The sequence below is a fragment of the Oncorhynchus masou genome, unplaced genomic scaffold, assembly GCF_036934945.1.
Source record: "Oncorhynchus masou masou isolate Uvic2021 unplaced genomic scaffold, UVic_Omas_1.1 unplaced_scaffold_5714, whole genome shotgun sequence".
NCBI lineage: Eukaryota > Metazoa > Chordata > Actinopteri > Salmoniformes > Salmonidae > Oncorhynchus > Oncorhynchus masou.
The window spans coordinates 2,591-7,500 of NW_027012132.1; the positions used below are offsets into that span (position 1 = coordinate 2,591).

A 4,910-nucleotide genomic window follows, 5' to 3' on the forward strand; every position below is an offset into this window, starting at 1 on the left:
TTTAACAGCCCAGATCCCTGTGGTGAAAAGAAAACATCTGACAGGAACACGGGTCATCACGACGATAATGTTACGTCGTACACGGCGGACGTTTCCAACATGGCCACTAGGGGCAGTCCACGCTTTAGACATTGAGGTCACACTCCTTCTTCTCCAGACACAACCCTCACCCACACAGAGTCACACACATCCAAGGTGAGAGACCGTATTGGACCAAGGCACCTATTCCCTATGTAGTGCACTTCTTCTTCTTCTTTTGACCAAGGTCCATAGGGAATAGGGTGCTATTTGTGACCCAGCCTCCGCCTTTCTTTTCCTCTATAGGTCTAAATGGGATTCCAGTGTGCATGGTGAATGACGACTGGTACGTGACCACCTCACTGTTCCCCATCCGCTCATCAAGAGTCAGGTATTCAGGACGAATTCAGGAGCACCTTTCTCCCTGCCTGCAGGACACAGCGTGTTCGAGGCAGATACAGCACCGGACACAGAACAGGTGAATTTATAAAAGGTTGCAAACCTCCCGGAAACTTCTCAAAAAAATGTCCAGGTTTTCCAGAATTCCTGTTTAGAAGAATGAATTTGTTGCATTTTGAAATGAACATTGACAGAATAGAACATTGAGACAATGAGTTATTTTTCAGGTCATTTGCACATGGCCACCGGCGACAGCAGACACCACTGCCAATACTCAAATACAGTAGATACTGAGGGTCTCTCTCTCTCTCTCTCTCTCTCTCTCTCTCTCTCTCTCTCTCTCTCTCTCTCTCTCTCTCTCTCTCTCTCTCTCTCTCTCTCTCTCTCTCTCTCTCTCTCTCTCTCTCTCTCTCTCTCTCTCTCTCTCTCTCTCTCTCTCTCTCTCTCTCTCTCTCTCGTTTGTTGACGTCTCTCTGGTCTGCCCTTCTCTGTTTCCCTACCATCCTCTCTCGTCCTGTATATAAAGGTAACGTGTAAAAGTTGAAGTGATACAGTCTACTGTGGGCTCAACCCACCTCTGTTCTCTGTAGAGCATATTGAGGTGATACAGTCTACTGTGGGCTCAACCCACCTCTGTTCTCTCTGTAGAGCATATTGAAGTGATACAGTCTACTGTGGGCTCAACCCACCTCTGTTCTCTCTGTAGAGCATATTGAGGTGATACAGTCTACTGTCGGCTCAACCCACCTCTGTTCTCTCTGTAGAGCATATTGAAGTGATACAGTCTACTGTGGGCTCAACCCACCTCTGTTCTCTCTGTAGAGCATATTGAGGTGATACAGTCTACTGTCGGCTCAACCCACCTCTGTTCTCTCTGTAGAGCATATTGAAGTGATACAGTCTACTGTGGGCTCAACCCACCTCTGTTCTCTCTGTAGAGCATATTGAAGTGATACAGTCTACTGTGGGCTCAACCCACCTCTGTTCTCTCTGTAGAGCATATTGAGGTGATACAGTCTACTGTGGGCTCAACCCACCTCTGTTCTCTCTGTAGAGCATATTGAGGTGATACAGTCTACTGTCGGCTCAACCCACCTCTGTTCTCTCTGTAGAGCATATTGAAGTGATACAGTCTACTGTGGGCTCAACCCACCTCTGTTCTCTCTCCATCTGCCCTCTTCTGTCACTTTCTCTGTGTCTTGTCTGTTGCTGTCTCAGGTACTTGTTAGTCATTGCCTCCTTTGTCTATCTTCTTATGTTATGGCCTGTTCTGTTCTTCTGGTCCCCATCATATCCTAGTATTGTCGGGGGTGCCGTGAAAGTTGTTTTGCGATACTCTAACAAAGAAATAGGGTTTCTGACATTTTCGCAAGATCAAATCAAAATGTATTTATATTATAAATGTATTTATAAAGCCCTTCGTACACCAGCTGATATCTCAATGTGCTGTACAGAAACCCAGCCTAAAACCCCAAACAGCAAGCAATGCAGGTGTTGGAGCACGTTGGCTCGGAAAAACTCCCTAGAAAGGCCAAAACCTAGGAAGAAACCTAGAGAGGAACCAGGCTATGAGGGGTGGCCAGTCCTCCTCTGGCTGTGCCAGGTGGAGATTATAACAGAACATGGCCAAGATGTTCAAATGTTCATAAATGACCAGCATGGTCAAATAATATGTCTGGGACAGGTAGCACATCCGTTGAACAGGTCAGGATTCCATAGCCGCAGGCAGAACAGTAGAAACTGGAGCAGCAGCACGACCAGGTGGACAGGGGACAGCAAGGAGTCGTCATGCTAGGTAGTCCTGAGGCATGGTCCTAGGGCTCAGGTCCTCCGAGAGAGAGAACGAAAGAGAGAAAGAAATAATTAGAGAGAGCATACTTAAATTTACACAGGACACCGGATAAGACAGGAGAAGTACTCCAGATATAACAAACTGACCCTAGCCCCCCGACACATAAACTACTGCAGCATAAATACTGGAGGCTGAGACAGGAGGGGTCAGGAGACACTGTGGCCCCATCCGATGACACCCCCGGACAGAGCCAAGAAGAATCCCAGTGGAAAGAGGGGAACCGGCCAGGCAGAGACAGCTAGGGTGGTTTGTTGCTCCAGAGCCTTTCCGTTACATTTACATTTAAGTCATTTAGCAGACGCTCTTATCCAGAGCGACTTACAAATTGGTGAATTCACCTTCTGACATCCAGTGGAACAGCCACTTTACAATAGTGCATCTAAATCATTAAGGGGGGTGAGAAGGATTACTTATCCTATCCTAGGTATTCCTTGAAGAGGTGGGGTTTCAGGTGTCTCCGGAAGGTGGTGATTGACTCCGCTGTCCTAGCGTCGTGAGGGAGTTTGTTCCACCATTGGGGGGCCAGAGCAGCGAACAGTTTTGACTGGGCTGAGCGGGAACTGTACTTCCTCAATGGTAGGGAGGCGAGCAGGCCAGAGGTGGATGAACGCAGTGCCCTTGCTTGGGTGTAGGGCCTGATCAGAGCCTGGAGGTACTGCGGTGCCGTTCCCCTCACAGCTCCGTAGGCAAGCACCATGGTCTTGTAGCGGATGCGAGCTTCAACTGGAAGCCAGTGGAGAGAGCGGAGGAGCGGGGTGACGTGAGAGAACTTGGGAAGGTTGAACACCAGACGGTCTGCGGCGTTCTGGATGAGTTGTAGGGGTTTAATGGCACAGGCAGGGAGCCCAGCCAACAGCGAGTTGCAGTAATCCAGACGGGAGATGACAAGTGCCTGGATTAGGACCTGCGCCGCTTCCTGTGTGAGGCAGGGTCGTACTCTGCGGATGTTGTAGAGCATGAACCTACAGGAACGGGCCACCGCCATGATGTTGGTTGAGAACGACAGGGTGTTGTCCAGGATCACGCCAAGGTTCTTAGCGCTCTGGGAGGAGGACACAATGGAGTTGTCAACCGTGATGGCGAGATCATGGAACGGGCAGTCCTTCCCCGGGAGGAAGAGCAGCTCTGTCTTGCCGAGGTTCAGCTTGAGGTGGTGATCCGTCATCCACACTGATATGTCTGCCAGACATGCAGAGATGCGATTCGCCACCTGGTCATCAGAAGGGGGAAAGGAGAAGATTAATTGTGTGTCGTCTGCATAGCAATGATAGGAGAGACCATGTGAGGTTATGACAGAGCCAAGTGACTTGGTGTATAGCGAGAATAGGAGAGGGCCTAGAACAGAGCCCTGGGGGACACCAGTGGTGAGCGCGTGGCGAGGAGACAGATTCTCGCCACGCCACCTGGTAGGAGCGACCTGTCAGGTAGGACGCAATCAAGCGTGGGCCGCGCCGGAGATGCCCAACTCGGAGAGGGTGGAGAGGAGGATCTGATGGTTCACAGTATCGAAGGCAGCCGATAGGTCTAGAAGGATGAGAGCAGAGGAGAGAGAGTTAGCTTTAGCAGTGCGGAGCGCCTCCGTGATACAGAGAAGAGCAGTCTCAGTTGAATGACTAGTCTTGAAACCTGACTGATTTGGATCAAGAAGGTCATTCTGAGAGAGATAGCGGGAGAGCTGGCCAAGGACGGCACGTTCAAGAGTTTTGGAGAGAAAAGAAAGAAGGGATACTGGTCTGTAGTTGTTGACATCGGAGGGATCGAGTGTAGGTTTTTTCAGAAGGGGTGCAACTCGCTCTCTTGAAGACGGAAGGGACGTAGCCAGCGGTCAGGGATGAGTTGATGAGCGAGGTGAGGTAAGGGAGAAGGTCTCCGGAAATGGTCTGGAGAAAGAGGAGGGGATAGGGTCAAGCGGGCAGGTTGTTGGGCGGCCGGCCGTCACAAGAAGCGAGATTTCATCTGGAGAGAGGGGAGAAAGAGGTCAGAGCACAGGGTAGGGCAGTGTGAGCAGAACCAGCGGTGTCGTTTGACTTAGCAAACGAGGATCGGATGTCGTCGACCTTCTTTTCAAAATGGTTGACGAAGTCATCTGCAGAGAGGGGAGGAGGGGGAGGGGAGGAGGATTCAGGAGGGAGGAGAAGGTGGCAAAGAGCTTCCTAGGGTTAGAGGCAGATGCTTGGAATTTAGAGTGGTAGAAAGTGGCTTTAGCAGCAGAGACAGAGGAGGAAAATGTAGAGAGGAGGGAGTGAAAGGATGCCAGGTCCGCAGGGAGGCGAGTTTTCCTCCATTTCCGCTCGGCTGCCCGGAGCTCTGTTCTGTGAGCTCGCAATGAGTCATCGAGCCACTCCTGGGCCAGACTACACTCAATCATATGACTCACTGAAGAGATGAGTCTTCAGTAAAGACTTAAAGGTTGAGACCGAGTTCGCGTCTCTCACATGGGTAGGCAGACCATTCCATAAAAATGGAGCTCTATAGGAGAAAGCCCTGCCTCCAGCTGTTTGCTTAGAAATTCTAGGGACAGTAAGGAGGCCTGCGTCTTGTGACCGTAGCGTACATGTAGGTATGTACGGCAGGACCAAATCAGAGAGATAGGTAGGAGCAAGCCCATGTAATGCTTTGTAGGTTAGCAGTAAAACCTTGA

At 50.3% G+C, this 4,910-nt stretch overlaps 1 protein-coding gene across 1 annotated transcript in view; it reads left to right on the forward strand.

Annotated features, from left to right (window-relative positions):
* Positions 1 to 434: 434 nt before the first annotated feature.
* LOC135536199 (protein TBATA-like) overlaps positions 435 to 4,910 on the forward strand; it is a gene marked incomplete at its 3' end in the record, with an annotated part of 13,366 nt that continues 8,890 nt past the window's right edge. Inside the window, exon 1 of the mRNA XM_064962576.1 lies at positions 435 to 496. The remainder of the gene's footprint in view (positions 497 to 4,910) is intronic.